Source organism: Erpetoichthys calabaricus, chromosome 1 (assembly GCF_900747795.2).
Source record: "Erpetoichthys calabaricus chromosome 1, fErpCal1.3, whole genome shotgun sequence".
Classification (NCBI taxonomy): domain Eukaryota; kingdom Metazoa; phylum Chordata; class Cladistia; order Polypteriformes; family Polypteridae; genus Erpetoichthys; species Erpetoichthys calabaricus.
Genome location: NC_041394.2, coordinates 276,255,187 through 276,278,557, shown reverse-complemented (window position 1 = coordinate 276,278,557; position 23,371 = coordinate 276,255,187). Strand labels below are relative to the sequence as shown.

Here is a 23,371-nt window from a genome sequence, read left to right as displayed (position 1 = left end):
TAAAAGAAAATTAATATTTTGTGTCCACGATGTTTTTTAAGGAAACTGTTATGGTTATAAAAAGACACACTTGCAAATGGTATCGAAAGAAGAAATATAGAGGCTGAAATAAGTTATAAAACTACTAAGCTAAGCCAAGAGTGAATATAGCCACGTGACACCTCTTTTCAAAGATGGCTGTAAGAGGATGCTTTGTATGATGGATGGGCCCTTGCTGTTCATTGGGAGATCAGGCTGTGTTGGAGTTGTCTGTTCCTTAAAAAAAGACTTCAGACTCAGGACTACAAAGAAATTTAGAGTAATTAGAGGGAGCAATGGAAATATGTCCTGACAAATAAATCGAAAGATTTATAAAGATTGACTTGGAAGTGACCCCAAAACTGGGATTTAATGGGTTTTCTTCTTTAAGGGGCTATTGAGTTTGGAGTCAGAAGGAGAGGCAAGAGCAAGGGCTCAGTTAGAGGGAGGAAAAGAAGCCACAGAGAGAGAAAGACAGTGAGACAGGAAATGAGTCAAGAGATTGTTAGGATTTTGTATCTATTTATGTAGCTTGAGACAGACTGCAAGGGCATATTTTTCTCTTTGGATTTTGTTACACTCATCGTGTATTCCTTTGTTTGTGTTACTTTATTAATAAACACTTTTATTTATACTTTGGTCTCTACTTGACATCAATCTGGGCATGCCACACTATGTTTGTAAAGGCAGGTATGCAACTAGTTATGACCTGTACAAATACAAGTCAACTGCCAAATGATGGATGATGCAATCAGCTAAAATGTTAGTTGATGTCTTAATTACACAATTTAAGCAAACAATCAACTAACCTGGGACTCTTGCCTTTTTATTTCTATGCTATTATACACATCAATTTGAACTCTATACAGTATTCTGTTTTATCATTCCCTTCTAATTTATCCTTTAAGAAGTGTTGACAGTTAGCATTGATAAGCAAACTTGAGGCAGAACTCATTTAATTTTACTGCTGGCCCCCTGTAGAATACCTTATTAGAAAATTTTAGACTTTTAATCAAGTTCTAAGTACAGAAATCAAATAGCTTATTTACATTTTAATGAATTACATATTTAAAAATCTATCTTAAATTGATTAATCGTGTTGTTCTTCATAGAACTACTAAACTGTGAAGTGTGGATTTGAGACTCTTGATAGTGACAATCAAACCTATTTTTGTACTAAATCATTTATCAATGAGGCATCAAGGACACTAATGTTAAAAACATAATGTATGGGTGCAGAAAAAAGACTTAAGTTTACACTACATAATGGGTATAGAGTTTTTTTTTTTTTAATTTCATAATGTAATGCAAAGTAATCTTGTTAGAATTCTAACGCAACCTTCAGTGACACTGTTTTTTACTTGCTTCTGTATATGGCATTCATTTCATTAGGATCCACTTTCAAAGTCTGCTTTTCATACTTCTTTTTAATTTACTGTAGGGATTTCATTACAGTAAATATGGATCAGAATAAGACATACAGTACAACATCTTATTAAAATCAGATACTACCGTCATCCATTTAGAGATCACAGAAAAAAATTATTTAACATGAAGTAAACACTCAGAGATAATTAAATATTCAGATCGATGGCTATGACTCAGCATGTAAAGGTGATTGAAAAATAGCATTTGCAAAAGCAAGACAGATTATTAAAAAAAAAAAACAGTAGTTGATCCTAAAGTGAATTGTAATTTTTTAAATTTTAAATAAAACTGTGCATTCCCTTTCAGTTTTGTCATTATAGGGGAGGTAAGGATATTTGTAATTAAGCAGGATCAGAAAGTGCTAGCATTATAGTTTAAGTTATTACAATAGATCTTTCATTAAGTAGTAGTTGTTTTATTGGTTCTTACCTCAAACTGAGCTGTGAAAGGAGTAGTGATTCTTGTGATCCCAAAATTGTCATAAATAAACATACATTTTAATGACACCTATAGTATAACATTTTGTTACACTACTGATATACAAACACTAATTTAGTTTTATTAGTATTCTCAAAAATGAACTTATTTGAACATTGAAGCGTAACAGTTATTTTTATTACAGCATTTTTTTAAAATCCATAATCTATACTAATAAAAGGCAAAGCCCTCACTGACTCACTCACTCACTGACTGACTGACTGACTCATCACTAATTGTCCAACTTCCCATGTAGGTGGAAGGCTGAAATTTGGCAGGCTCATTCCTTACAGCTTACTTACAAAAGTTAGGCAGGTTTCATTTCGAAATTCTACGCGTAATGGTCATAACTGGAACCTCTTTTTTGTCCATATACTGTAATGGAGGAGGCGGAGTCACATATCGCGTCATCACGTCTCCTACGTAATCACGTGAACTGAAAACAAGGAAGAGATTTACAGCACAACTCAAAAGCGGGAACGAAGGTAAATGACATTAATTGTTGAGTGTCTTTTAATACTGTGTAAGCATACATATTAACACATGTGCAATTAAACGTGTGCATTTACGGGGTGATTTCTCAGGCTTAAAAGCTTGCCTTTTATTAAAAAGGTAAATGCAAACTGTTTTCATTCTGAAGGGCACAAACCACGTTAGATTTCAGCCGTTAAACGCGCAAAAATGTCGGTACACCAGATAAATAAGCGCAACATACTATCAGTTGTATTGTATGCTTACAATACATATAGAAATGTGTTAATCGTTAACTAATAGTATGGGATGGTGTTTTTCGACTCGCGCCTTGATTTAAACGATTGCATGTCTTGGTGGGTTTGCGTAGCTTATTGTCAATATCTTTACACCTCTTTTTAAGACTTATTGACTGAAACGGGCTTTCACGAAAAAAGTTAGGGCTTTGCTACAGGATACACCCTCCACAAGTTAAGGAAGTAAAAATAAAAGGTATATATTTCTGTTTTATTTAAACCTTTTAAGTTTGTATGCATAGCCCCATTTGGCTGTTTTAGTTTTTTTTTTTCTCAGTAATATTTAATCTCCTTAAAGAAAAACAACATATGCATTTTACTTTTTTTGTATCTCTTTAGTAATATTTTAGTGTAAAAGGATAACCAGTATTTAATCCTTTTATGTTACTTTATAAAGTTATTTTACACAATGTTGAAAAATTAATAAGAAAGCTACATATTTTGGCAGCTGCTGCTATAATTTTCAATGAAATGAAAAAAGCTCTCCAAGAGAAAACCTCAATGAAGAAGAAACAGTTTGCACTATCTAAAAAGGAGAAACCCTCATTTCTAAAGGTTTGCTGCAGATGACTTAACTGAAAATAAATGAATAGTTCCTACGTGCATAATACATATTTATCTATTTGACTTATGCTTTTATTCCAGCAACTTGCAACATCTGAGGTACAATTTGTTACATTACTTTTGTTTTTTGCAGCACAGGCCTTTGAAGTGACTTCCTCAGGGTCACACAGTGGTGTCAGTACAAGGATTTGAACTGACAAGCTCCGGGTTTGCTGAAATATTACTGAAGAAAGAAAAAAAACGAAAACGGGCAAATGGGGCTATTCATACAAATGTCCATCCATCCATTATTCAACCCGCTATATCCTAAATACAGGAGCCAATCCCTGCCAACACAGGGCACAAGGCAGGAAACAAACCTCGGGCAAGGTGCCAGCCCACCGCAGGGCGCACACACCCACACACCACGGACAATTTAGAATTGCCAATGCACCTAACCTGCATGTCTTTGGACTGTGGGAGGAAACCGGAGTACCCGGAGGAAACCCAGACAGACACGGGGAGAACATTCAAACTCCACGCAGGGAAGCGAACCCGGGTCTCCTAACTGGCACCTTTCACTGCGCCACCATACTGCCCGCATACAAACTTAAAAGGTTTAAATAAAACAGAAATATATACCTTTATTTTTACTTCCTTAACTTGTGGAGGGTGTATCCTGTAGCAAAGCCCTAACTTTTTTCATGAAAGCCCCTTTCAGTCAATAAGCCTTAAAAACAGGTGTAAAGCTAAACTTGCAGCACTGCTATTCAATTACACTTGCCTAACGCCTCTCCTAAGGGGAGATACTGTGGAATCTGGGCATCCGTCAAAGCACCAATCACAGGCCCGATTAGAAAGCGGGAAGCTGTGATTTGTCGTCTCCCTCCCATGTAACAATCACAGCCCGTGTTACAACGCACTATGTATGTATGTGTATATGTATATATATGTATGTGTGTATATGTATGTGTATATATATATGTTGATGTGTGTATATATATGTGTGGATGTGTATATGTGTATATATATATGTATATGTAGATATGTGTATATGTAGATATGTATATATATGTATATGTATATATATGTTTACATAACCTCTTTAACACACTACTTCTCCGCTGCGAAGCGCGAGTATTTTGCTAGTCTACACTAATAAAAGGCAAAGTTAGAGGATCTGTACAAAATTTTTTCAAAACCTGGCAGGATTTAATCAATATTATTTTAGAATAAGAGAAATAACTATTACCGCATTTAACTCCCTTCTCCATCTCTTATTTACATATATATTTACTTCTCCCTTTCTTTTGTTTAATGTTGCCTTATTAAAAAGCCTTAAGCAATTTTCCTTTAGCTAAGCTCTCCTTCTCAGGGGTGGGGTTTGATTTGTCTTCAAATTTGTTGGGTTATAAATTGATCTGTTTGTATGGAATAATTACAATGAAAATTAATAAAATAAAAATATTAAAAAAAAATAATAAAAGGCAAAGCCCTCAGTGACTCACTCATCACTAATTCTCCAACTTCCCGTGTAGGGAGAAGGCTGAAATTTGGCAGGCTCATTCCTTACAGCTTACTTACAAAAGTTAAGCAGGTTTGATTTTGAAATTCTACACGTAACGGTCATAATGGTCGACAATGTCCGCCATGTTAAACTTTCTTATTTATGGCCCCATCTTCACGAAATTTGGTAGGCGGCTTCCCTACGCTAACCGAAACCGATGTACGTACTTATTTCGGTGGTATGACGCCACTGTCAGCTGCCATATTGAACTTTCCAACAGTCTTTGTTACTTATGGGCCCATCTTCAAGAAATTGGGTACCCACGTACCAAACGCTAACTGAATCCTACTTTCGTACATATATAAGTCCATAGCCTGCAGCTCGGTCGCCGTGTGAGACGGCGTTGGGTCCCCCATTCCCATGCCTCCCACGTAGTTGGCTGCCTGCCTATATAAGGCCGTCCGTTGCTCCAGTCTCTTCATTCCCTTCCTTGCTTCACCATGGTATTCACGTCTCCCTGCTGATAACTGCAGCCTTTTTATTTAATCTATGGCTTCTCCGCTGTTTTATTGTTCGTTTATTATGATTACAGTTATTGTGTAGGTATTTTAGACTTAGTTTACATTGTTCAGGTACCCATTTCCTTTATCGTTCCAACCGTACCCCCATTAACATGTCTATCGAGGTGATCAGCAAACTGTCAATTACCGAGTGGTTTCCATGCCCGGAGATGGCGACTGCCTTTTCCATTCTCTGTGTTACATATTGCACGGCCATATCAGGCTCACTCTTGATATCCGGAGGAACATTGTGTCTTATGTATTGAATGACTGGGACAGGTTGAAGGTGTGGACTGATGACGGTACAGGAGATAATTACACTACACAGTAGCACTATAAGAGTGAAATGCTTAAGCCCTTCACCTATGGTTCTGCATGTGAGTTGATCACTGCTGCTGAATTGTTTGGTTGTTGCTTTCAAGTGTACCGAAATGGCCAAATATTTTACACCTTTGGACAACCGCCAATGCCTCTTGAACATCTTAGATTCACAGGTGATGATTTGAGTAGTGGACACTTTGATGTTTATGAATGTTTAAACTCTCAAAAGCTGGATGCGAAGTTATCAATGAAACCCATTTAAATTCAAATGCCTCCAATTTCCAGTAAGGCTCTGCTTCACAATGACAATTAATAAGTCTCAGGGACAGACCCTACAAAAGGTTGGCATTGATTTGAGGCAAGATTGCTTTCACATGGCCAACTATACGTTGCATGCTCAAGAGTAAGCTCAGCACACAGCTTGGTCATATTACAACCAGAGGGCCGAACTGACAACGTGGTATACAAAGAGATCCTTAACAAATAATTATTGGTATATTTTCCCTCAGTTTAAAAAGGTTTACTTTTCTTCTTAATAAAAATTTTAAAGCAGTACTTCGCCGCTGCGAAGTGCAGGTATTTTGCTAGTTATCCTTAACAGACAGTGAATCATCAACTCCTATTTGTCTAGTATCTCAAAATGATATTAAACCAAACTTGGAATATCTTAAAATGTTTATTTCAACTCTGGAGTCACACTACATGATTTTTGCAGTGATTTTCGCAGTTGTCTTTTACATAATCATAGTGAGTTGCAGTGGGTTGTGTTGTACACCTGTGACAACACCCTAGTAAAACAGATTTTATATTTTCTTAAGTCATAGAGTTGGGCTCTTGCATACATGGGAGTGGAAAACCATTGAGTGTTAAGTGGAAGAACAATGCATAAAATGCAGGCACAAAGAAAGAAAGAAAATGTGTGTTTCAGACTATGCAATCAGGAGAAAGTCTCAGCTGTCTCATGTCCCATGTTTGTCATACCAGGAAAGAATGTAAAAAAGAAAAAGGCCAAGATTGTGTCTGAGCTCACCATACCTGGAAAAACATTGTAGAGCCAGCAGCACCTTTTAATTAGCTGTCAAAAAGAAGGGAACTCGAGAAACACTGGAACTTTAAAACTGTACTGTAATATAAGCTCTTTGATTCATTATGTACATTATTCGAAACACATGCAGTCAGGACTTTAGTCAAACGCAATGACGTTTTTACTTTCTTCAAAAATGCATTTCTACTTCAGCTCAACTCTCTGATTTCCGGTTTTTTGATCATTTTCCAGTTAGTTTTCAAACAGCTTGCCCTATGAAACAAACAAACTTCAGCTTTAGTGCTTGTGAAATCTAACAAGCTAGTCTCAGACTTTTACTTGGGAACTCTCAAGCCTCACACAAAACAAGATGGGAGATTCTTGTAAATCAAACCTGTAAAATTCTGTGAAAGGAGCAAATGAATCAAAAAAAAAAAAAAAAAAAAAAAGCAAAACCATATGGTAATGAAAACTACACTCAATGCTTAGGACCTCTTACTAGGCTAAATAGTTTAACATCCTACTGTACCTTTATTATTCTCACCCTGTAATTTTTTTTGTCATCTTTTGTGAAGACCTATGTGAAGTGTCTATTAGTTTCTTTTGTTTACCAATTTAACAAGTCTGTATAGATCAATCGATCCTTTTCTCATTTTATGGATGGATCCAAGAAATTATTTTATTTCCAAATCTAATTTTCCTATTTCACTTTTGTTCAAGGCACTGGATACATTGTCAGTCACACATTCTTTCACCGTGAACTCTCTAGAAAATATATTCTGTAATGTGACATGGAAAATAAACAAACAAACAAAAAACATTTCTTGTGAAATTGAAAATGGAATGATTTCTTCACAGGTTCAATAATGGGAAATTTTCATTTCTCAAAAAATATAAAAATGCTTCCCAGATTCTAAAAAAAAAAGTAATATACCATAAAAGCACATCCTCTTCAATCAAACAGAACTGTTCTTATATTACCTAATCCATGATCTCATTCCCTGAATTATAAAAGCTGAGGAAAGGCAGCAGACAGTTATGCAGTATTGTCAGACAGATGAAGGGACCTGAAGGTGCAAGTTATCATGTCAGGAAGAAATATACTTATCTTTTTTATTTACTGCCACTGTTGAAGTATATTTTTGTTGCTTCGTTTAATGTACTGCCTAAAACTTTTAGGAGTTAGTCTGCTTCATTCTACCACAAGATACCTCTCTCCATTTACCTCTCTTCTGAGATACCAAGTATATTTTGATATTCTGTGGAAAATACCTTTAAGTTTAAATTACTGTTCTCATTTAATCAGATGTATTTCCCAACCACTTGTATTTTTTTACTTCCTATTTTCTTAAAGTTTACTGTGCTCAGCATTTTAAGTTCAAGCAGTATTCGTTAACAAGTGGTGGAAAGAAAATATAAAGATTTACTCTACTTATGGGTTCTATAACCTCAAACCTAAACTTTATTATAACTTTTTTATATAGAATGGACTGAAAGAATACTGTATCGGTTGGGAAGAAGCAGTACTGTTTGGAAAATGTATGTTTAGTACATACAGTAAGTAAGCAAGCATTTGAAAGGAACTTATCTTACAGATTTATTGGTGATTGGAAGGAAAAACTAGTGAGAAGGTTTAGTTCTTTGGCATAAAGAGTATATCTTCATAGACAAGCAGTAAGCTAACAATTATTTTATTACAGTTAGCCGGAGCTAATGTGTTACACGTTTGTTGTTGAGGTTAGATTGTTAAGATATTATAATCAAAATGCTCAAATGATTTCTGTAATGTTTATTTAATGTTATGGACTGCTATGAACTGTATTGTATGCATATTTTTGGCGAAGGCTAAAGAAAAGGCATATGATGAGTTGTATGAGAGGATGGACGCTAAAGGGGGGAGAAAATCACCTGTATCAATCGGCAGACAAAGAGACCGAGCAGGCAAAGATATGCTGCAGGTTAGGATGATAAAAGAAAATGATGGAAATGTAATCACAAGGTAGGAGAGTGTGTTGAGAAGATGGAAAGAGTAGTTTGAGAGGTTGATGAATGAAGAGAGAGAGAGAGAGAGAGAGAGAAAAGATTAGTTTATGTAGAGATAGTGAATCAGGAAGTACAACAGAAAAGCAAGGAGGAAATAAGGACACCTATGAAGAGGATGAAAAATGGGAATGCTGTTGATCCAGATGACATACCTGTGGAAGCATGGAGGTGTTTAGGAGAGTTGGCAGTGTAGGATTTAACCAGATTGTTTAATGCAAGTAAGTGAGAGGATGCCTGAGGAGTGGAGAAGAAGTTTACTGGTACCAATTTTTAAAAATAAGGGTGATGTGCACAACTGTAGTAACTACAGAAGGATAAAATTGACCAGCCATAGCATGAAGCTATGTGGAAGAGTAGTTGAAGCTAGGTTAAGAATTTGTGGTGATGATTAGTGAGCAGCAGTATGGTTTCATGCCAGGGAAGAGCACTACTGATGTGATGCGTGCTCTGAAGGTTTTGATGGAAAAGTATATAGAAGGTGAAAAGGAATTGCATTGTGTCTTTGTGGACCTAGAGAAAGCATATGACAGAGTGTCTAGAGAAGATTTGTGGTATTGTATGAGTAGGTCTGGAGTAGCAGAGAAGTATTTAAGAGTGGTACAGGATATGTATGAGCAAAGTGTGACAGTGGTGAAGTCTGTAGTAGGAGTGACGGATGGGTTTAAGGTGGAGGTGAGATTACATCAGGGATCGGCTCCGAGCCCTTTCTTATTTGCAATGTTGATGGAAAGGTTGACAGACGAAATTAGACAGGAGTCCCCGTAGACTGTGGTGTTTGTGGATAACATTGTGACCTGTACCAAGAGTAGGGAAAAGGTCAAGGAGACCCTGGAGAGGCGGAAATATGCCCTAGAGAGGACAGGAATGAAGGTCAATATGACCAAGACAGAATATATGTGTGTGAATGAGAGGGAGGCCAGAGGAGTGGTGAAGATGCAAAGAGTATAGTTGGTGAAGGTGGATAAGTTTAAATACTTGGGATCAACAGTACAGATTAATGGGGAATGTGGAAGAGAGGTGAAAAAGAGAGTGCAGACAGGATGGAGTAAGTGGAGAAGATTGTCAGGAATGATTTGTTACAGGTACCAGCAAGAGAGGGCAAGGGAAAGGTCTGCAAGACATTAGTGAGACCAGCTATGTTATATGGGTTGGAGACTGTGGCACTGAACAAAAAACAGCACACAGTGCTGGAGGTGGCAGAGTTAAAGTAGTTGAGATTTGCATTGGGTGTGATGAGGATGGACAGGATAAGTAATGAGTTTATTAGAGGGTAAGCGCAGGTTAAATGTTTTGGAAACAAACAAGGACAGTTGTTCATGTTAACTGCAGTCTCAATTGTTAAAAAAATATTTTAAACGGAGCATCCCACATGAAAATATAACAATCTCATTACCTGCCAGTGCATACCAATTTATAAATTTTATGTCCGTTTGAGGTTAAAAAGAAAAAAAAAGTAACACTTTATCCCCAGCAGGGAATCGAACTCAGGTCTGTGAGGCACGGCAAGGCTGCTGTGCTCTGAGAAGCAAATCTCAGCGCGCTACGCCACAGAAACTGTTGTAGCATCCTTGAACCTTTTGTGAAAGTGTTTATTTGATCTTTGGAACTCAGGCTTTACACATTCCATAGTTTATGCCTACATTTCGTAACATTTATTACTAAAATATGAAAAAGTTTCTGTTTTAACAATGTGTTTACACAGATTACTATAGAAACAGAACACACATGAAATGCGTGTGTTCCAAATAACGATCTATTATTTCCACTCTAAAACTCAACTTCACTCCCAGATAATCAATCAAGGCATGAGCTGGGAGAAGTTCGTGCACGTTCTAAGTCAGTGGGGAGATGGAATAGCCGGCTGCTGGCAGCTTGTCTTTATCAGCACATTTAGATGACAAAAGAGGTGTGAACGGATTTAAGGTGGGCCAGATCTACGAGTTTTTTCGTAGGCTCTGGTAATTCTAGTGTTAAAGAATATGGACTGTTATGAACACCTGGGTGTTAAAGTAGTCATTCTGTGGCCAATAAGTGTAAGTGGCACAACAAGATGGTAAACTCACACTTAGGTGTCAGAAAACCCAAAAAAGCATGCAAAAGAAAACTGACAAAACTGAAAACAGAAACCAAAAGTGGTTGTTAAATAAACATACAAAAGGTCCTAACACAAAATTCAATTCCTTCCCCTATTTATCTCTGATTATCTTTGTTTTAAGAATGTATCCAATGCTCAGATATTAAGCTGTTGTGTGCTGGCACCTTAAATAGGTGGGGAATGATAACTGAATACATCATGTGATTTACATATCAAAATTGGCAATATGACTACAAACTATATTTCCAGAAAAATGTTACCAAGCACAACAACAAAAATGAACATGAAAAATACATTGTATAAATCCCAAAAGTGAAAAGAAATGCATACAAGGATGCAAAAATAAGTCTTCATCACATGAACTTCTTTCTTTTGATTTACATTGGCTAGTGGATTTACTGAGTCTTCTGATTTTGTTATGTATTGGTTAATTATGATCCTGTAATATTTTATGTTCTATTGCTATATACCCCCTCTCTGTGATAAATTAGTACAGTTTTAACTTTACCTGTAGTAAAAGTCTACGTTTCACTTGATTTATTGGTACCCCGCCCTTGCAATTCAAGATTCTTCACTATGGATTTTTCCCTCTAACACTGGACCTGCTTTTAAATATGGGTTTTCTTTGACTATCTCCGACTCATATTTTAAGCAGCTTACTACACCATACTTTATGATGTAATCAGCTAAGAAAACATCTCTCTTCCTAATAATTAAAGTGAACAAAATATTGATGAAATTAACCAAGTAATTGAACAACAAATATTATAAACAACTAATTTAATTTAATGTTCACACTACATTATTTCTATGTAGCTTTATGAAATAGTTGAGGCATTTTATGAAATTAAACTACATAACACTACTTAAGCTGAATTTTATAATGTGAAGTCACTTCTTTAATTCACTATTTCATTTAAGCAGTTCAAATGTTAGACAATATGCATTCTATATTAATAAGGTCATTGAAAATATAAACTACTTTCATGAGACAATCGTAGTACCGCAGCAGTAAGTGGTTGGTTTAATGGTATGTAATGATACAATAATGGAATTAAAATCCATTTAGAGGCAAATGCTGCATTGTGAATTTGTAAATTAAATAGTTAAGTGCACTGAAATATGCATATTTTTCGAAATTGCATGTCAGAAGCAATAAGCCCAAGGTAACATACTCTATGATGCTTTAGATACCTAATCAGACTCAAAGCCTAAGGAATAAATAGGCATCACTTGTTCTAAATATTTATGTTCCACTAAATCGTTTTCTTGACTTCTCAGTATTCATATGCTTGGCACACACATTGCATTCCTTAGGTGGTTGCCGGAGATGTCCTTGTTTGAAGGACATGAACAAGCTATTTTTTTGTCACCTCAAATATAAATAAAGCTAAGTTAAACTAGGTAGATGGTAAAAAAAAGCTCATCTAACAGGTTTATTAATTTATCTATGATTATCAATTAGGAAACAATTAAAAGGTAGTTAACCCTCCCCTTAGCGTGCTTTATTGCAATGGATATGGCTCCTGAAAATTAAATTTCATTTTCATTACAAAGAAAAAAAAAATATGGGCATGATTTTGTCTATTGTTCTAGTCATCAGATAGGACAGATTTTTGGCCAAATAAAAATACCATATATTCTTCTTATCAACTATAAAGGGAAAAAATGAAAATTATTTTTTAAATTCTGTCATAAAAATACTGTCATAAGCAGACCTACATAAAAAGCATTATGACAAGATAAGTTTTTTTCAGACTCACTGACAATACAGTATGTATGGCAAACAAAATGAACCTTCAAGCCTGTATTAGGCAAAGTATGTACAGAAAATGGATGGACAAAATAGTAGAAGTAGTAATATTGTCACGTGTACAAAGTAATTAATTCTAAAGTACATAACTGACCAGCATGCAACCTGCGTCCACTCTTTGGCATCATGATAAACAAGAATGTATTAAAATATATCATCTCATTTAATTCGATAGAAAATAAAGGTATTTGTGCAGATAACAGAACTTTAGGTTGAAAATACACAGTTTACAAATGAGTTTCAACATTTCTTTTTCTATAGTGTTTTGACTTAACTGGATACTAATACTACTACTGTGTCAAAGGGTGAAAAAGATGATATATTAGTACATGTTAAAACTGTATATGCTAGATTATCTGCATTTCACTTTTGAAAAAAAATGTGGTTACATATCATGTGCCTATTGACCTCATGTTCTGCTATGTTTCTGACACAAGATAAACGCATGACTCATACCATCAGGGCCAGACCTAGCTTTTTTGTTGCGCTAGGCAAATGTGAAACTGTCGCATCCGAACCACAGGATCCTGAAGGCAATTGTTATACATGTTATTGCCAGTTGGAAGTGTTTCCCCTTTGGTGTCATGCACAAGTTTTACACAGATTTTGGATCGAATAGTGCGACTTCCCCCTTGAAGATTGAATGAAGTTGCACCTGTCTTGTATCAAACAGCTTGTAACCTTGTAGATTTCTTTTAGTTGTACTTGGATGTCATATTGAAGACATTCTCTCCCTTGGTGATTAACACAATTCATATGTAAATGTTGTAACTAAGACAGCAATGGGGTGGGGCGGGATTTGTTGGGATTGGTGAAGGGGGAGTGAAGAGAATTGGGAGGTGGGGGTGTGAGGGGGCCCTCTTGGAGATTCATGTGAACCATTTGCACATGTCATACTGAAGACTGGAGAGGCTTCTCCCTTGGGGATTCACACGAGTCATACCATGAGAGTGTGGGGCAGCAGCAGGAGGGAAAATTAGGGTCTGGGTGACAAAGATCACCCAAAGCCACCCATTATGGACACCAATGACTGTGTATTGTTTAATTAACAGCATGCCACCACCCAAAAACTAGTTCTCCTATATGGTAGTGTTGGCCCTGCATACCATACAGTAGATTGTTTAAGAATGAAAGGTGACTTAAGAACAGTCAGACTTTGACTTTGCTGACAAATTTTACTTCAGATTTTCTAAATTAATTTTGCTCACATTTCACTACTTAATCATTCTTTCCGTTAGCAGCTAAATAAAAATAATAACAAAAAAAAACTTTTTAGATTACTGATGAAATCAAAGAACATTTATTGAATATAATATAAGCATCAGTGCTCTAACCAGAAAAGCATTCTATGTAAAGAATAATGATAAAAGTGATGCTGATTTAAACAATCTATGTAGCTTTAGTCTTGTTAAATATAAGCCCATGTTAGGATCAGTCTTCAGTGGCTTCACCTATAGATGTGAACTATATCTGCATTGTAGTAATGAACAATGGTCAAAATAAAAGGTCTGGACAAAGCGGGATAAATGTGAATTACTTAATTCCTATTTCAAGGTGCCCTAACACTCCAATACAACTGTGTTCTTCTGAGACCTTAAATCTGGTTTGACTAAATATAAGAGCGTTAACCAGTAAGACGATATTATTAGTGATAGGAAAATAGACTTTCTTACATTGAGTAAAACATGGCTCAGTAGTGACAATGTGAAAGTGTTAATCTAGCAGCAGCATTGAATTGCAATTTTACTCACTCAGTTAGCCAAGGTAAAAAAGGCTGGTGTTTGTAAATAAAAAAAAAAAAAGCAGCAATTTCAATTTGTGCTGGGAGTGGTTAGTGACAGTGGCTTTTTTTAGAATAAATGGGCTAGATCTGAACAGGCAAGGCGCCCAAGTCCTCTCAGACCACATAACTAAGGTAATTAATCAGCTTTGATTATTTGAAATCCATCTCAATACTAATACACGTTATGCATACTGTAGCCAAGCCAGTTGCTGAATTGTCTAAAAATGTGTGTTATATTAAGCTGCATGTAATCAGTAATAAACGCATTAACAACAGTATATGACAAGAGATTAATGTCCGCAATTTAATAAATATCCCTGTCATCAGTTGTTTGGTGAAATCATGTAAGCCATTGACTTGTAAAATGACTTTACACAGCATCAGTGCTCTAACTAGCAAACCACTGTATGTAAAAAATATAACAATAGTGATGTCTATTTTGCTATGAGAGAACTTGGGGGCCTTAACTGTCTGGATGCAGCCCATCTCTTCAAGCAAGAGAAGTGAATAAATAATGAGAGCACTTCAAAAATAATAATGATGTGAGCTAACTCAATGGTCTATTCATTCCTTAGCTTGTAATCTGATACCCCTTGAAAAGTCTTGATAAGCAATTGGCATATCTTATATGTGTTTTTGACAGGAATCTTATATATTCAACATATTTTGTAAATTCATGGATGAGTTTCAAGTTAGTGACCTCTTCAGACCAAAACAGGTTTTTTTTAAAAAAAAAAGAACTAATAAACATTATTGACAAATTCTGAATTGGATCTGTATAACTTTAAAAAAAAAGAGATTGATGGACCTCATTATGCAGATTTAGATGCTATAATTGATAACATCAATATAACATTTGCCATGACAGTTGTGCTGACAAAATTAAGAGTTTATATTTAATAGCTCTGGAAAAATGTGTTATAGAAATAAATGTTTTTATTGTGTGTATATTGTTTTCTCTATTATGCTGGTACATTATAATTTTTTTTCCTTTTTTCTTAATTTTTTGTTAAAAATGAATTATTCAATTAATGTGTTATCATTTTTCATTACAAAATATATTACAACGATATATTATTTACCCTCTACAACTCCAGGCACCTCACACCCAGATAAACAAGACTTGAGCTGGGAGAACTTTTTTCCCTTTTTGCAGCGGTGGGGGGGATGGGATAGCAGGCTGCTTGCTGCTTGTGCTGATTGACACATTTACAAAACAAAAGACACTAATGGAGAGATGTGAAGGAATTTAAGGTGGCCCGGGATTACAAGTTTTTTCGTAGGCTTCAGGGATTCTAGTATTAAAATGTATATATGAATGTAATTTTTTAAAAAGATCTTTTGTTGATGGGGCAAACATGTCTGGATCAGAGGGCTGGAGCCATTTTTAGGTGCCTTTACATATAGCCTACTGCAATCAACATACACTGCCTGTCCAAATGAAACAACTCCCCTCTCAGTGGACTGATTGTGTTAAAATTTGGTGCACTTAATCTTCGGGGAAATTTGTGAGGAAAGTTAAATTATTGTTGAGATATCTCAAATACAGAGCGCTGAAAGTTCAATATATTTAATAGAACTGGTAATTTTTCAAAATCGTCCATCTTACAACACAGAAACATTCTGTGCAACTTCAATTACAAATGAGTTTACCAATTCAAATTTACCTTGAGTGAAGTTACTTCAACTTGTATATTTTGTATATTCTCCTATTTTTCTTGTTTGACAGCCACTCCTGGTGGCAAAACAGGTCCCTAATACAAGTTAGTCAAAAGCTTTGGTAGGCGTGCGTACACACAAACCACAACTATGGTACACCAGCTCACATCTTCTGCTGACTAAGGTAAGTTATTCATAAAAGTTGTATATATATATATATATATATATATATATATATATATATATATATATATATTTTAGATTACTTACAAAATCAAAGAACATTAATAGAATATAGTGGCTATACAAAGAGACCAGTTTCTTCTACATATTGTTTGTAATATTGCAAGTAATAAACTTCATTAAAGAATCCACTAACTTTATGAAACTATGCTTATAATCCATACATTTTATTAAAAAAATGTATATAGGAAGATGGAGCATACCTGGGTAGAAACTAATGCAAGGCAACAATTACACATTAATTCTAGCACCTTAGTTTTGTGCTGTAACTGAGAAAACCTTAAGAACATGGGAATTAATCCTACAAAGCTGGTGCATGAGATAGAAAATATACAAATGTTTAAGAGCTGCAAGGAGATAACACTACCTACACTATCACCCATATTCATGCAGAAGGCTTTTCTGCCTCTCGTGCTGCTGAAACTAAGACTATGTTCAACTTAAGGGCCTGCTGGCTCTTCCCTAAATGTGATTAAAACCCAGTCTACTGCCTCAGAGTTTCAGGTCCAATAAAAGGTTAGAGACAAACTGCAGTATTGTATATTTTAAGCTAAGGACAATACCTACATTAAATGTATTTAATGGGCAGGCATCATATCAGTGTGATCATTCTAGTTCTCGCTGCTAAACACATGACATTTAAGTTTGCTTTAAATTTTATACAGCTACCGGCATAATCAATTATGCACAAAGTAAACTAATTTCAAATGTTCATTCTCCAATGATCATATTAAAGTTCTGAAATGCAAAAATCAAATGGATCAAAATCATATTATAAGATATGACAACATTTAATAAACCTGTCCTTTATGGATCATTTCAAAATGAACAGTGGTTGAAACATGTTTTAACCAGTTATTTTCATTTAGCAGGTTGTAAAACTAAATTGATAATCACATTCCTTCCCTGTTAATGTTTTTCTTTCTTTCTTTCTTTCTTTCTCTCTTTCTTTCTAAATGCCTTCTCTTTAACTCAGTTACTAGATGATTAGATGTTTCAGTAGTTTCCTTATATTTTTGCACAACTGAATAACAAGCTGGTTAAATTAATGGTTCATTAGATCACAGAAAGCTAGGGGCTAGGACTAAACAGTCCCCTTTGTTAGTAAAATTCCAATAGTTCAGCCACACTGTCTGCTTAATAAATATACGTTATGAATCAATGATACATATCAATCCATTAGAAAGCACACTTCTGCACACGCTAACACTAACACATACCAGGTCAGTATAATGTTTCCAGTAAATTCAACATTACTTTTTACCTGTGGGAATTCACACAGTTCTGTATCACTGACATACTGCAGATATGTTTGAAACTGAAGACATGCAAATTCCACAAACGTCTAGCTGGGAAATACATAATTTTAAAAAGATGTAGCAACTGTCTTTTGTCAGGCAGTGTGGTGTAGTGGTTAAGGCTTTGGACCTAGGACTTCAAACCTGCTAGTAACACTGTGTGACCTAAGTGGAAAAACAATAGACATGTCACAAATTTATCTGTAGATGTTGTACGGTTGGTCGCCATGGATAAAGGTGTCAGTCAATTAGTAAGTAATAACAGTAAAAATAAATTGAAGATTAAAATTCATGCTGGAAAACAAGTCAAGAAAAATTCACTGGACCTTTCATTGGGAATGGGTTGAGATGGTCCAGCTGTGGGTGCTTCAAATAAGCCAAACAGCAATTTCCATACTGATGTAATGAATTACTACTCTATAAACAAAGGTAAAATAACACTGCATGGACATTCTGAAACATAAAAATATGATACTGATGTGTTTATCTGATACCATTAGATATTAAAATAGAGTACAGTGAAATTGTGCATGTCTGTAAACTGCATATATTACATTTAACAGAATATCTAATTACCATATGATGCATTTTATTTTCATACAAACTAATTGCATATGTTTACAAAATACATTTATACAGATTAATTTGAAAAACAGTGAAATTTGAAGTTGTAATTGAGTACACACATGATGCCACTATCAGTGTTCATAGCACTTACATTATTTAAATTTTTTTTTTTTTTCTTCTTAAATATGGCAGTCCAATAAATGTTGTCAGTTTTAGATTTACATACAGTGGTAGTCTAGGGAGCAAGATGAATGGTCTTCTTAGACATCAATTATGATATAGAGCAAAGTGGCTAATAGCAAATATCTAAAATATTTCCTCCATCATCTGGGTCTGATTTTTTTAACTGGATGTTTTGCTTGTTTGAGGCAAATCAAGTGAAGGTAAAAAAAACACATTTTCAGAAGAGCAGATTTTAGAACTATGGCAAAATTGAAAAATAAAACCAGTATGAAGGAATAGAACATTTAAAAAATCATGAACTTCATTTTTCCTGGTTTTCACATGGGATTCATTAATCAGTAACCCTATTACTGTAATAACACAAAGTGTGCAATTTGAAGTAAAACAAAAAACAAAGTAAATGAAGACTCTGAAATTCTTTTGAATTATGAAAAATGAAGACATATCACAAAAGAAAGAAAAATATTCAGCAATTTATATAATAAATAATACAGACTGGCAAAGGACACAGCACCTAATGGTTAAAATTCTCTAAACCTATACTCTCTAACCTACAGAATCTGAAAAATAAATATATAAGAAACTTAGATTGTAAGCCAGATATTTAGAAGGCAGAATAGGGGAGCAAAAGCTCCCTCACAATTTTAGAAATAGAGTAAAACAGACCCTAGGGACAGATGGCTGTAGCATAAGATAAAAATCAGTCATGGTTTCCGATAGCCAGCTGGCCACTCAGCTTTTCTCTGGGCATTAAATATAAGCATGTTTTCTATGCTTGTACATACAGTGTCAGTTGATGGCATAACTGAGAGCGATTTCTAAATGTTCACTCTTCTGTATTTATCGGCTAAACTGTCATACCAGCTTCACAATATCAGACTGCATAAAGTGAAAGTGAGATGAAAGTCTGAAGAATCGTTTAAGTACAAGGAAAGCTGCTCAAAGAAAGAAGTACAGTGTTCAGATGCAGTGTTTGATGTTTTATAGTAAAACACAATTTATAATTTTTTGCCATTCTGTATTACAATAAATGGAAAATTACACCTGAAAGTACCACATCTTAAGTTTTATTATTCTGTCTCTCCTAATCTCTGGTTCAGAATGTACAGGTATATAGAAAATAATATTTAAACTGTGACAGTTTTCCAGCATTGCACTGACAAGAACGCACACAGTGGTTGGTGCTCCTCCTGGACAACCCCAGAATCTTGTGTTTAAACGGTGCAGTAAGCATAGTCTTCATTTTCATTTTGTGTTACTTGTTCTTTTTCACCTCAGATCCATTTGATTCTAGGCAGTAGATGGTTGCAAGGCTCTTGGCTTACAGTAAACTAACATTTACTCTAAATATACTGCTGTATTTTGTCAGATGATATCATAATGATCTGATGCCAGCTGTGATACACCGGGCACCAGCATCCCATTGCTTGAATGATTTTTTGTGACACAAATTTTACACAAACCTGCAGGTCGTGCTAACCATTAGAATAAAAGGCAGAGGTATTATTAGTTAACGTTAGAAAAGTCTGACACATAGGGAAAGTCTGGTATGGTCCCACCATAATTGTAATGCCAAAAATGGCACTGGTCAGAAAGATGTATTTTCTGCATTCCAGTATAACAGAATGTTGGAGGTATTAAAGGCTTAAACCAGTAGTTTAATTAATATAAAATTATCAGGAAATCTAGGTAATCAATCAGTAAACTAAAAGATAAAAAAAAACAAGACTTACACGGACAGAGGTAGAGGTAGAGAAGCTCTTATCTATGGCCAACTCATGGAAATTATTAGTGATTAAGACACTTAGAGGTCTGTATATAGATAATGTACTTGCATCTTATGAATAAATATTATCCAAATGTAACTTCCCAGAACTGAGCCATACATGGACTACACTCTAGTTCTATATGCATCAATCATTCCATAATATAGCTAAAGGTCTTTTATCGTTCACATTTACCTTGTTTAAAATTGTCCAAATGTACCCAGGGCAAGACTCAATCTGTATGTGTAATTATTTTCTGCATAAGATTATCAGTTTCATACATTGTGTTAAAGGAGCTTTGCCCCTTTCTTTCTTATAAGACTTTTCTGCTTATTGACATCTGAGACTGTTTTGTTATACAAAGACTTCTTAAGGTCTCAAACAATATCATAATGTGTAATTGCTGGGCTTCCAATTCTTTTTAGTAGACTTGCTGCTGTTCTTGTGATCATTATATTTTTCTTTTTCGCAGGACTGTATATTTCCGCTTTTTACTCATGTGGAGCGAACACAAGATCCATTTATGACATTATTCTCTTTTAAAAAAAATATTGAGAGTTAATGAAAAGCTGTATGACCCTAGAGGAGACAACCATCAAGTAACATGTGGTTAACTAACTTGGTATGCACAAGAGAACAACAAAATCTATTAATATTTTTTACAAAAGTATAATGATATGACAATTCAAACTAGTTATTCACATTCCAAGTAATAAAAAATCACCATGATCAAGAAGACATTGCATTCCTCAGATCATAGAATTAATAGATGACATATACAGTACATCTCTGCATTGTCTTCCAGCTGCAGGTTTGACAAAGACAACATCGCTGATGTATACTAAGAACATAGGTATTCTGGTCAAGAAATTAATTACATTCAAATCATTAATTAAAACCATGTGTTATACTTGTCACAAATAATCATCTTAAAGAAATGATTATAAATGGTTTAAAAAACAGTAATTCCAACTGAAATTTCATTCATATTGATATAATTATTTTTAAATGATTTTGAAACTTGTATGAAAGTATTTATTCCTAGCAAGCTATTCAACTACTCATTACTAAAGTATAAGGCTCCATGTAGTCATTGCCTCAGTCTAATCATTCAAAGCAGAAGCATATTGTAGCCTCTAAAAGCTTGTATGTGTCATGATTTCATTTGTAATTTGATTACATTTGTAATTTTGATCTAAACAATATAACAGTTTCTACATATTCTTCCACTATATCAATAAAATATTATTATTATTAAATAAACCAAATTCTACACAAATATTTGATTTTATGTGTACAATGCTGTCTACCCATGTATACGGGTATGTTAATAAGAATTCCAGAAACCTGTTACCATTTCATTCAGGGCTATTCATATTATTTAAATACATAGTAATTTACTGCTGGTCAGAAGCTGTTTGCTGTGGGTTTTGAATGTTATTCAAGTCAATGTATTGTTATATTATACAAAGTACAAAATACAGCCACACTATTGGGCATCATTGCTTAATAGTTAGGATTCTAATTCTTCCTGAAAACCCCAAGGCATAGACACAAGGTGTCAAAAAAAGTGTTGACTCCAGCATCTTTCAAAGTTATGGCAAAGAGGTACTACTACATTAAGATAAATTCACTGTTCCTGGACCATGTACCTAGGCAAGAATCTAAGGAGTCTGTCTATAAAATACTGTAGTAGTCACCTATTGTCACCCTAGATATGGGTGGAGGCTGGACAAGTGATTGATGGCAGGGTATTAACAGGTAAGCTGAGTTCTGGAACTTTTTCATTATACCTTTCAAGTCCAAAAAGGCTCGAGAAAGCAGATAGAGACTCTCAGGGCATTATAAATACAGTCTTGCAGATGATAACTTAGAGACAGGGAAAGGGACACTACACAAGATGCTGGACAACGATTGGGAACTCTGCGAGAGTGGAGTAGCCTGTCTAGTGAAGTGACTTTTATTTTTATCTGGCAGCTTCCACAGTTTTTACAGTGTAGTTTTATTCTGCTAGAAGACTACCGCACATCATTTGTTGTGGAATAAATGCACCTGTTATTGGGCTTAACTCACATTCAGTGTATGTGTTGGTCTTGGCTCGGTGCTTGTTACAATACTAACTTGCTAAGCAGTACTAACTGCCTTGTCTCACTGTAGACACCTGTGCATGTTACTTAAGATACCTGTGCTTCAAATGTAAAAAAATAATTAAGAGTTGTATGTAACACTATACTTGTAATCACCTTAGGATGTAATTCAGTACAGAAATATATATATATGGAAGCAAAGGTCTGTGATATGTGTTGCATATTTGTAGCTAGAAATCTAAAAAGGGAGAAAATGAATCATATATCTCATATATCTTAAAATATCTTATCTTTATTCCTAAGCTTTCAGCTCCTACCAGAGAGTTTACAAAAAATACAGTTTCCAATTAAGGAAACCTCTTTGAACTACACCAGGACATTTATAAAGATATATTCCTAAATAATCTGATACTGCATTAGGAACAGGACTTTATTATAAGATTTTCAGTTGACAAATGGGTATCAGCTATAGACAGAATAAAGTCTTCCTCAGTCGGAAAATTGTAGCTCACATACACCTGTGCCAAACTAGACAGCTCAAAATCTACTAATCTACTATTTGGGAGAGATGTTGACAAGTACATTTTCCCTTTGCCACATATTTTGAGTATGTCTTTATCTTCAGTTTTTCTGTTCAATCCTTTTTATTTACTTATCAAGAATCACTGAGTTCATTAAGCCTGATCTACAAATGTTCATAACACTACTAGCTGAGAGTCTTATTTTCTCACCTGCAGTGATCCTACCCCACCTTCAATAGTACAATGCCATACAAGCCATATGCTGTATTACTTGAAAATATTGAAAATTAAATTCACTATACCAAGGACAAACATGAAAAAAATGATATGGTTGCACTGTATTCATAATTTGGAAACACAAATAATTGACAAAAGTAGCTGTTTATAATAACAGCCAATATTCTAATGAATAACTAAGCATCTCCTTCCTGCTGTTTACTTTTGGAGTGGTCAAAAGCAAAAAACTAAAATGCTATATACTAATGCTATACAGTAAATAAGTTAATTGAATTAGATACAGCTCTTTCTACTAGGATTGTGTCTATTCTCAATATTCCTAAACCACAGTTTTTATTAATGTTGGGCTTTCCCTCAGTAAAAAAATGTCCTATCCAATTTAGCCTAGCTCATGCAAAAAAGCAGAACGAGACCACCTGGAAGCAAGAGTG

The 23,371-nt window shown here is 34.9% G+C and overlaps 1 protein-coding gene across 14 annotated transcripts in view; it reads right to left on the bottom strand.

Moving 5' to 3' along the window:
• The window catches only part of shank3a (SH3 and multiple ankyrin repeat domains 3a), a 1,882,192-nt gene that overhangs the window by 330,214 nt on the left and 1,528,607 nt on the right, over positions 1-23,371 (bottom strand). The gene's annotated exons all lie outside the window — the stretch shown is intronic.